The sequence below is a fragment of the Cupressus sempervirens genome, chromosome 9, assembly GCF_028749045.1.
Source record: "Cupressus sempervirens isolate cs-2001-9-10 chromosome 9, ASM2874904v1, whole genome shotgun sequence".
In the NCBI taxonomy this organism is placed as follows: domain Eukaryota; kingdom Viridiplantae; phylum Streptophyta; class Pinopsida; order Cupressales; family Cupressaceae; genus Cupressus; species Cupressus sempervirens.
The window spans coordinates 431,229,654-431,242,361 of NC_143126.1; positions in this window are offsets into that span (position 1 = coordinate 431,229,654).

The window sequence follows — 12,708 nt, forward strand, 5'->3', positions numbered from 1 at the left end:
TTCTTAAATGTTTTTGAAGTTTCAATAACAAAATCCAATAATTCAATTGACAAACACAATTTCCAACATAAAATGTTAAAAAACTCACAAAAAACATCCAATCTACTATAAAATCTAATGAAAACTCATCCATACTAAAGTGTTGAGGAATTGAATAGACTTCTAGTCCATGGAAGAGTTTTAAAATAAAAAATAAAAAGCCTATTTCTGTCATGTTTTTAAATTTTTAATATCACAAGTACAATAATTCATTTGAAAAACAATTACCCTCTTTAAATGTTTAAAAACTCACACAAACATTCAACCCAACAAAATCCAATGAAGACTCATCCAAAACATTATAGAATCATTGTGCTTATTGATAAATATGCAGTATCTCTAATTGTGAAAAAATATTTGACTACTAAAACTCAAGACACACATCCAAGAAACACATTTTCATCTTGAGACATGATAGTTCTCAATTTGTCATCCAATGCACAATACAGTGTCGTCTAGCAGCAAGCACATTAGATATAATTCATATGAATATTATGAATAGCAAAGGAAATGAATATGTATTATGTTGGGCAGAGAAGACTACTATTGTATATTGTTCATAACCACTGGACATTCGAAGATGACCAACTTCATATTCTGCTTTGGAGATTGGGATTCTTGAAAAGAAAATTGAATTATCACCATGCAACTATCAGAGACAAATAGTACCTCATGATTTTGATGAAAAAATGCCAATATCAAGCATCCTGTTGCAAAGAAATGGACCCATTGATACAATGACATCATAGAACCCATAAAACATTAACAAAAACACTTTTTAAGGAGTTGATTACTTTTATAATGTAGGTAGCCACTTGGTAATAAAATTGGCCTATGCTAGAGCTTCAGCCCCATCTCTAGAAACTAATGAAAATCATTTGTTCTGACAAAAAAATGGTCAAAGTTACGATGTTTGGATCTGCCTACAAATCTACAAATGCAATAATGAAGAATATAAGTAACAGTAACACCATCATCATTCTGTCAAGATATAAGTAGGTTAAATAAGCATCTGTAGAGAGCCATGTGTTGGTTACCTTAGCAAATATGCTTAGAATTTTTTTAAAAATGTTTTTGTTTTTGCAATAACCATTGCAAAGACTATTGTTGTAAGGTTGGGTATGTAATTGAACCTATGTTCTAAAGCAATAAAACTATATATGAAAAAATTACAAATATAGCTATACATAATATCAAAACCCAAGCTACAAGGGTTTGCAATTGCTAGGAGACCCTGCCATTTTGCATCATGAAGATGTTTTCCAGATGCAGGGATGGCTAGGAGTTGTCACCAGAGCTATCCCCTAGGTCAAGAAAAATCAAAAACATTTCTGAGATGGCCAAAGAAAAAACTAGGGGATATCTAGATGTCATCCAACCATCTGAAATGAAGCTAGCTGGTTCATATGGCCTAACTCTCTACAAGGCATAAAAAGAGAATAAAGATGAAGAAAAAATGTAATGATATCCTCCTGCTTGCTAGGATGTCATCCATGCTATAAGCAACATTAGAGTATCACCATTAATGATGCAAGCATTTCAAGAGTAGCACAACTCACTCTAGATGTCATTTAAAAATGAGTAGCAATAAATAGAATTAATGCCTAGCACTCAATACTCACAGAAATACCATTCTTGTGTGCCACAAATCTGCTAGTGTCTATTAGATATAAGCCTTTCTGGAACAATTTATTTTTCCAACAAAAATTCTATATTCAGTTATGACGAAAAGTTCAGAGGAATTGATCTTTACGGGTGAAATACAAGTAAATGTAGACTATATATGAGAAGAATCAATAAGAGAAGCTAAGTGAGAGCCCTAAATTGAAGTTCTTGAATAGGAGTTCAAATAAAGTGCTAGCAATAAAAAGTGATAATAGATTCTACCTAAGTAACCATACTATTGTATAATCATAAAAAATATGTAGCACAAAATTATAATCCATCAATGAAGTGACCCATGCAATCAATATGTCAATGCATTTAACTTCCCCAAAAATAAACATGCAATAAAACTACACAATCTATTTTCTTAGAACAAATCAAGTTGCTATACATAACAAATAGAGAGTAAAGATAAAATATTGAATAAAAGCATCATAAGGTCTCACCCAATTATAGCTCACAGAAAGACAAAAATAGTTGGTTCATAGGCAATACCTACCTCAAGCTTGAAAGCTATGTTTGGATATCTTTCCCTGCTATATGGTGTCCATGTGCAGAAATGTCAGCACAAATACTACCAAATACATTTACCAGATGTAATGAATCATATTTGCAGTATTGTCAAAGGCGAATTGATTAATCAAATTTTCTAGACATAAAAGAAACATTAGAAAACTCATAAGATAAGTATAGTGCATAAGAGTACTCTAAAATAAATGCATAAGAATATCAATAATCTTCCAAAAAAAAACTGTGACCATACCTCCCTCATATCTACTTCAAATGGACACACAAACTTTTAACCGCTATCCACTAAAACCCGCAATTTGAACATTAAGTTCCACTCACTTTGTAAACATCCTAGGAGCTAAGGAAAATAGAGTTTGGTTATTTTTAAAATACGAAAAGCACTGTCATTTAAGATGTAGAGCAACAATTTACCAAGCAACAACAGTATAGTCGAATTAGCATTCATTATCAGAGTTCACAAAGATGCAACATGTATTGGAATTGGCAAAATAGCATTAGTTTGCTACACAAACATTAAAATATTACAAGAATCCATCTTAATATGGTTCATAGCTCCATACAATGCATACAGACTAGAAATTAACGAATTACCTTAATTTTTCACAAGAATGGCAAAAAAAATCCACTGAAAATTTCCTCTCAACCACAATATTCTAGAAAACCATTCAATCAAATTTATCATTGGCATTTCCCATAGGAATGGCATGGGCTCCATCTGTCCTCAACACAAATCCTTTATAACAGCTATTATAAAAAATCACCCATTCTCTAAAGGGCAATCTACCCCATTTCTTACACCATCATGACCCAAGAATTCTAATCAAGCCATTGTTTCTAGACATTAAAGAAATAAACACAAGGACTGAAACTGAAATTTGGCATTGACAATCAAGCAAGCAATTTTCCTATACCCAATTTATTAATATTTAGAGAAAAACCAATATTAAGAGAAAAACCAATAGTCGGAAATTCTAGTGAATCGATAAAATGAGTACATGTACACAAAGTATGTGGTTTTTGTTAACAAAAATAAGTTAAAACAAAACATGAGAATTTCAATTTCAAGACTACACTAGAAAATTCAAAGAAAATATTTAAATTAATTTAATCCTGAAAAATAAGTTCCTCTGTTTCAGCATTAGTAAATAATAAAAATAGAAGAAAGATGAAGACACAAGAAATGAAATAATGAACATCATTGTAAGGAAGAAATTGAAAAGAGAAAAAGGGCATGAAATGTATCTTATAGATGCAAGAAACAACTTATATTAAGAATCCAATAAGTGGGATGGAGGTATTACATCTCTTTCCAATTTAATTATGCAAACCTTTGAGTGTCATAAAGACCCATTAATAATATACCAAGATTTTATGTCAAAGTAGGGTATGGGATGGAATAGGGTCACCCTATTTTGATAGGCTTATTTAACATAGTATTAAAAATATAAAGAAAATGTGTAAACACAAGATTATATAGAGGAGAAAGAACTATTTCAACTTATAAAGCACAAAATAATAATAGGTCAGTCAAAATATGTGGCTTAGATAATAGAAGAAAGAGCTATTTAAACTTATAGAGGAAAAAATGATAATAGTTCATACACAATGCCTAAATTATAAAATGAACTTGTCTAGAGTCATGAGATATACTTGATTGGTCACTATAAGTGTTCACTATCAAACACTTTAACCATGAACCAAGGATATTGAATATCATGTAGAGTATCAATATCAGGGCATTTTTAGTCAAATTGTTTTAAAAAAAATCTTGTAGTTGAAAATGCAGGGTGATAGTGATGCGGAGGATGAAGGATCTACCCACAAACTTGCAAATTCAAGCACAATATGGACCCAAACCCCTATGTTTCAATGGTGTTCCCAAATGCACACAATGTCACCAAAGACTCCAAACTTGGATTTACCTTCACCAAGTGTTTCCTCCACCTCTACACACCTTTAAAAACTTCAAGAAACATTTTTCTAAGGTTTCCAAACCCACAAATCTTTAGTAGATACAAAAAAGACCAGTTTTGCCCTTTACTGGGCTATTCTCTTCTTTGGATCAGCAGACCCTATTTTCTTGAATTTTTCTCTGAAACTTAGAAAACAACAAGAAAATAAATAGGATTTTTAGATACCCTTTTCAAAGTTTTATAACATATCCAAAAATCAGATATCACTCCTTTGGAAAGATTGTACGAAATAGGGCAATTTGTCTCAGAATTAAGCCTAATTAGGCCACTTTTACAAAGCAAGTACCCTTCAAACTTGCAATCCGAATCAATCCTTTTGCATAGTCTCTATTGATGATCTAAATCAAAGGATTTTCAAGATTATAGGTGTTGGGCACACTCCTAAACACCCAAACTTCAAAACCCTCCTTAAAATGGCTCAAAAGCTAGGGCATGCTTGTTCAAACCCCAAGACTCAATTCCAGAACCTCCCCTTCAGCATTCACCATGAATTTACCTTGTCTTAAAATATTATCAAATAAAAATTATACTTCTTTAAGCCAAATGTACGGCTGCATAACACCTAGCACTCATTTGGGTACCCAAATTAATCCTTCTAGCACTCAACTTTGCATTTCTTTCACAGTAACCTGAAAATCTTCACTTTTCCTGCATTTTCATGATTAGTTAGACATGTTAGGGAATTTAAGGTCCATCCCATGGGTTAGATGTACAAAACTAGGATGGTACCCTCATTTTCTATTGAAAAATCAAAGCAAAACTCACAGTTTCAGCATCACAGCAGCAATAATAACTGTAATTTGATAAAAAAATGTCTCAAGATGGATGTAAAACCTCTTAATAACACCTTACCAACCTAAATAACATATTTCTATATTCAAAGAACCTCTAAATTGCAAGAAAACTTCAAATTTTCATTTATTCACAAGGCTGTCCGTACAAATTATGTGTGTTTTTTGTACAAACACTATCTCTCCTCTTCCATATGGTTGAGACATCTTAAATAAACCTTAGAATACCTACCCAACTGACCAAGTTGGTTGGAAATTTTTATTTAATCAAACAAATAACAAGTTACTATTTTCCCTCCAAAACTAAATTCAAATTTCAAACTTTGCTTTCTATGCATATTTCAGCATTCTAACCTATGCAACTGATTTAAGAATGATACAATGACCTTATTGAATTCAAAAAAAAAATGAAACTACTTCTTATTCTACCCTTCATGGCTCATATGCCATTTTTACATCATGTTTCCCATAGGGCTTTATTAGGACCTTTGACCTTGAATGCACTTTGTCCATTACAAAATGCCATTATTGGTCTTAGAATGTTCCAATTGATCTTCAAAGAGGTCCTTGCTCCATTGTCTTCATCTAGTACCAAGGTGTTCTTCATTGTCTTGATAGGTGCTCCTGCACCAAATAGGTACCTTATTTCCTATGTAGAAATTACCAATTGATTACCTTGATGTCTATATGTAGGAAAGAATACTAGTGCCCACTTCAAAATCCACTTGTACACATGGAATAATAGGGGAAGAAACTATAGTCTTGGTTTTTATCTGAGCATAGATCACTCCAATTCCTTGGGCATTGTAGACACTAAGTGCTGTAGTAGTGCTTGGCTTTTGTGTTCTAGTTTGGAAGCACAGAACAAATTTACCTTTTGCTAAAGTAGCATTAAGAGAGTCTATTTTGCAAGTCCTGCAAATTCATTACTTCCTATGAGAACCATTACTTCATTCAAGGTGAAAGTTAGCAATAAATGTTAGATGTCATACCTAGCTTGTGAGGCAGCAACATCCCTAGAAGCAATGTCTTCTACATAAAAAAGGCTATATGACTTCCCGATATGCATTTTGGTATACAATGCTTGACCCTATTGGACAAAATATGCCTTATAGTAATGCCATCAACCTTTAACTTACTAAATCAGTAGAGAAAGAAAAATGGTTTAAAATTAAATTGTGTACAAGTTTTTTGTATCAATCTTTCAGATCAGATTTCATGATTCATCATCAGGATATTATTTGTATCTTTTATTTTCAACAATACCAATATTTTTAACTTGGCCTAGCCCCATCCTATTAGATGCTTGATCCATGTCACTCTGCTAGTAATGAATAAGAATAACATGTGTATTAAAGATAAATTACTTGAGCTAGAAACTGTATCCATCTTTATGAATCTAAAATATGACATAGAGAAAAGTGGAATAGTTTTGATGGAGAAATATTATGAATGAGCCAACTTTAGCATCAAATGCTTGAATAACAATCAAAGTATGCCTCAAATTCATAATATTTGCAACAATATAGAGACCTTCCTCTTTGTTCACTAACTACATTAGCCATTTGATTAGATGTATTTTGAGAATTAATGGAATGGTTTCAAGACATTGAACATCCTCTCCTCTGCCCACATACAACCCTAGATTGATAGTTATTGACATCATTAGGTCTAATACGAGACAATGATTGCCCTCTTCTATCACTTGAGTCCACCTTTCTTTTCTCTATGACTCTGGAGGCTTCTTCCAGTACTGTGGATCCTCTAAAAAGAGGATTAACTGTCATATTTCCAAAATCCATTTGGCCATTCAAAAAAATGTCTACTGATGAGGAGGATTGAGAATAATTATTTGAAGTGTCATTTCTCCTTGATCTCCTATGGGCTCCATTTTGAGAGGAATCTTATTTTCCTTTGTCTGTTGCAGCTGCACTCCTGTCTTGTGACCCAGTCAAAGATCTTTTAGAAGTTGATTTAAACACTGCCACAATCATCACTAGTTTGAGCACATGCCAACCTAATTGAAAAGAAACAACACATATAATATTAGCTTACACATAAAATTTGGTAATTCACCAAAAAGGAGAATAACTAGAATAATAAAACAAGTGTAGGTCCATTTATCCAGGGTAGTGGATCTTAAAACAACTACTCCTACAATCCACCACTCAATAAAGCCTAATCAGAACTTTAGTAAATATCTAAATAATGGGTCTATTTCTTCTGTAAATGCAATACTTTAGGTTGGACAAGTAAGATGGAAATTTTATACCAATCGCTTTGTATCAAATTAATTTTAAACTACCCTCTAAAATGTAAACTATGGAGAAGACAAATCACAAATTTAGCATGGCTCAGTTAGATTAAATCATGATCTTGCACCACTATAACATTATGTTGTCTTAAAGAAAATATAAATAATATTGCTCACACTGATCCTGTAGTTCACTCTCTTTCTTGGAGAAAAGCTCTGAATATCAACTAGAAATTGACCAGCTTGTTGATGTGTTGCATGTAGTTTCACCTATGGTGCATAATTCAAAAAGAAAATACTAATGGTAGGAAATGTGTTATTATAAAACTGAAATGTGATGAATGTGTGTAGATGTGAAAACTATGAGTGAGGTTTTTATTGTGTAAGTTTTGGGTGATTGAATGCAAGATTTATATTTCTCTAGGATTTATATTTTGTTGCCACTGTTGATAATCAATTTGTTAAACATTGATAAGACTAGAAATACAACTGTTCACAATAGCTAGTTTATGGAGCTTGGTAATTATAATTTATAATTTAAATTGTAATTAATGTATTAGAACTACTCTTCCTTTAGATGAGGCTTAATTTTTCTTGAGATAGTATACTCCTATTTTCCTTATTTGGAATATGTGTGACAGTGAACAATACCAATATGTGTGACAAGGAATGACAATTTGTAATGTTTCCTGCTAGCAGGCAGCATAACAATAAAAAGACAAAGTATAAATTACTTTATATGTTACATAAATAACTATTATATAATTCTTATTTCATTATAAACATATATCATATATCTACATATTAAATCATTCTTATAATTGAATATTAGATCATTCAAAAATATAGGATAGGATATCTAGATATATAAATTAAAACATTCAGATATATAATTCAAATATATACTATACAGACACACACAAGACTAAATAGTAAGTAATTCTTAGTCCCACCAGGAGTAAGATATAGCATTTGGTAAATCAACATTACTCATAGATATGCTACAAAAGTAATCTGCTGTTAGACAATGTTTATTGACATTGTAAATACTTCGTTTCCTTACTTATCTCTTTGTGTACTCTTCTTCCCATTGATCAGAGTACCAATTCTATTAATATATGTAGTCCTTTGATCAGTACAGTATATATGTAACTGATATTCTATGGTCTTTTATTGATTGCCTAATATATGTGCTCTGACTTCTGATCCTTTGATAAGTACTCAAATATATTTTCTAATCCCTAGTTCTTCCAAATATATATCATATATTCGCCATATGCTTTTAAATGACCTTTTCTTTGAAAATATGTGTCTGTCCATTTAGTAATTGCAGCCTTCATTTAGAATAATTGTTAGTGTTCACTTAGAAAAATATGTCCCTCTATTCAATATTCATTTCTTGTAAAGAGTGAACAGAGAAAGGAATAGTGGGTGATTGATGAACAAACTAATAGGAAGATATATATTTTACATCCCTCCTATATATCTTTATAGGATTACAAGAATATTATATTAATTAATCAGTTTATTGATTTATATATAATTTTTTTATATAACATGATTTTGGGTTGCACATATTACACATATGTCATTGGTTGTCCAATGGGAAGTGTAGATTATCCAAAACATCCAATGCTATCGCTGTCAACTCCATGACAAATTCCTCTGCTTCAGGTCTATCCTACCAAACTCTAGCCCACTTGAAGCATTCAAACATGGTTGTTAAGCCTTGGAGAACCTTCCATAAAATTTTAAATGATGGGCACCTAAAAAAATTTTATTAACAACATTTTGAGCTCCTAGACCTACAACATTTTCTCCTTCACACTCTCCATGCTTTCTTTTCCATAGATGCAAACAAATTTGTACTTGTCTTGCAACAACAACACCAAATAAATCTCAAATGCTTCAAATGTATGAGGATCACATGGATGCAATGAGTGCTAAGTGGAATATTTGTAATCACAAGAGATGAGCTCTTGTAAACCACTATTCTTGCAATTGTTTCAAGATCGGTACTAATTAAACATCGCATAATTTGACATGACAAAAAATACCACCTAGTTGTTAATGAAGGAACTGAGTAGATCTATGATCAATGGTTCATAAGGCACATAACTTGTTGAAGGTTTTTCAAATGGCATGACAAGATAAGAAGGCTTAATCTTGGGCAAAACTTTATGGTCAAGGAAAGTTGGATCATCATGGAATTGAGTAGGTAGACCTTCAAGGAAGTTGCAATACTTCAACCTTGTAAGTGTCACCTCAATGCAATGGGTACTAAAAAAACAATTTAAGTTGATGAGAAATGGTTGTTATGAATTCAAATTGTAAGCATCACCTCAATGCATTGGGTATTAAACAAACAATTCAAGCTGATGACTATGGGTTTTTATGAACCACAACTCATGAAATATGCATTAAGTCCATACCTTCTGTTTATAGTGAGTATGGGTTTTTTTCAAGAACATACCTGCTATTTACAGTCAGTAAGTTTCTATATCCTCTAAGAAATTTGAAGCAATGAGCCAAAGTCACACGGTTGAAGATGATCATTGTCCCCTCAAAGTGCCACTGTTTGATAAATTGTTGCATTGAAATATGATCTAGAAAGGGCCTTTTCACATAGTATGTTGGCACTATTTGGCAATCATCGATCATGTGGTTTTTGCAAAGAGGCTAAGGACCAAACATGGAATCATGGAGATAGTGCACAGATGTACAAAGAAAATGCAAGAAACATCAAAGAGATTGTTAACCATTCAATGGCCTTAGTAAAGACAAAGCTTGGGTCTTGAAAGGCATAGTGCAATGGGATTGGTAAGATATCAAATAATTTGATAGAATGCCCAAAACAAAGCTTGGAATGCTGATTGATGGACATGAATATGGGAAAGCATGATATGTAATGTTTTATGTCAAAAATGGCTTTGACTCTATTGGCTCAGTGCATGAGATACACCTGCAACTTGTCTACACAATCAGCTTGCTATGAAATGTTTTAATCCAGATGGTCAAAACATGTACAAAGAACATGAATTTTTTGACTGAAGGCATTCATGAAATTGGTGTCAATGGTTCTCTATGAAAGGAAAAGAAAGGATACCAATTCATTTAACAAAGTCCCAAATATCATACTTCCATCACAATTCAATTATGAAATATAACATGCAACACCATGTCTGATTAGATTGCTTCCATAACTCACAAGTTATAACTTTATTCCCTCTAGTTTCATAAAATTATCTACCCCAAAGAATTTGGTTCTTGTGCCAAACACCCAACTGCTCTTGTTGTCCATTGCAAGAACATACTCACATGCATCTTGTTTTGTTTTTGAAGAAGCATGATTGGTATTGAAGAGTCATTGAGCTTCTTGCATGGCATACAAATAGATTGAAAAAGATTGCTTATAACATAGTAGAATCATGATAGCTCCTTTCAAACTTCTAGAAACTCTTTTCTATCTCCTTTCAAACATCAAAAATTTCTTGATGAGGACAATGCTTTTCCCAAGGTGATGGAGATATTAGGACCCTGTTATTCTATCATTCTATATATAAAAAGTTGAAGCACTTGTCACATGCTTAACCTTAAAATTAGTTTACATTACTCCCTTAAAGCCTATATATTTTCCAATTATTGGAGGTTGTCTTCTTGATGTGGTTTGCAATTTCACTAATTTTTAATATATTTAGAAGAAATATCATAGCAATTTAAGCTATGTATGTCAGTATTAGGGTTCAATTTAGGGCTACCCCAAACTCTTGCACTCATGCTGTGAAGGATCTTCACATAGCTACACTCGAGAATTCAAATGCACTAGTTAAATTGTTAAAGATAATGATGGACATCAAGCTGTTGATGTGATAAAGGAAAATACCAAGTGTGTATTTATTTTCCAATTATTGGAGGTAGCCTTCTTGACATGGTCTACAATTTTGTGGATTTTTGCACTTATTTAGAAGAATATCATAAAAATTTAAGAGATGTATGCCTTTATTAGGGTGCGATTTAGGGCAACGGCTACGCAACCACCAAAATAGCTAAGTCATATGAATGGACTATAGAAAATTTATATAGAATACTGCGATTTAAGGCTACACAAAAATCTTGCACTCACACTATGAGGGATCTTCAGAGAGCTAAAATCAGTAATTCAATAGCAATAATAGTTTAACAAATTAGTTGTTTAAGGTAATGATGTACATTAAGCTGCTGATGTGATAAAAGAAAATGCAAGTGTTGATGTAAAAAAGGTTGCTATCTATTATCCAGGATCCTTCTTTAGAAAACTACTTCTAAGATGTGTTTCTGAGTGCATGTTTTAGGTAGTGTGTAGCTTAAGTGAATAATGTGCAGGTTCCATGTGTAATTTGAAAAATAACATTGAAAAAAACAAAATAAATATGTCCCATTTACCTGTTGAATACTTATCTTGTCGATCTACACCTGTGCATATGCTTTATCTTTTGCCAAAGCAGTAATGTCACTGTAACATGTTTATGCAAGGTTTTTAGTCAAAAATGCAAAATTTTGCAAAATAAAAATAATAAGAACAAATCATTTAAGTACCCTGCTCCTAACACACTGGCACAGCTAACACCACTTTTTTGTGCATTTCCAAATCAATCACTAATAATTAAAATATTAATAAGTAAAAAGTGTACTGTGCGATAAGTATAAACAATGATGGAATCTCATTTGTAAAAATGATTCCAATGAATGGATACAACTTCACTAGTACAATACTTTTTCAATATAGATTACCTTCTGGAATAGATATCCACTAGTGAAAAAATTTCTTCAACAATTGGGATTGCACTTGCTTGAGTTGCAATAGTAGAGAAGTTGTTAGATTTTAGGAAAACTGTCATCATCTAAGAGCATTGCACTTGTATTTGAAAGTCTCATCTAGGATAGTAGAGGCCATAGTTAGACTTTTGCATGAGACCAATCAAAGTTTGCATATTCCAAAGTACTTAGCAACAAATTGTGTCCCTTGATCATGATCCTTCAATAAGGATTTCATCTCCACTTTATTTTCACAAATTCATACTTGAGATTCGTTGTTGGATTTTAAATGGATCCAAATAACCTATCTCTACAGCTAATTAAGCCCCAAACTATTTAATATATTTTTTAACAGAATTAAGACACCTATAGTGCATAAGAATTATGAACATATGATAGCAACTTGCAAAAAGTTCCATCTGAAAAAACACATACTACAAATAATGCATCATGTCATTGCCTACATTAAGATAAATAATATATTCAATATAATAAACTAGACTCCTAATATAAGAAATTTAAAAATAAAATTCAAAAAAGATGTATCATGATCAAGAAGAATAAGAAGAAATGAGAACAATAGTAAAGATATTTGACACAATAAAATAAATCATTGAATGACTGGATCATGTACAAAAAAAAGAAACCCAACATTGTGAAG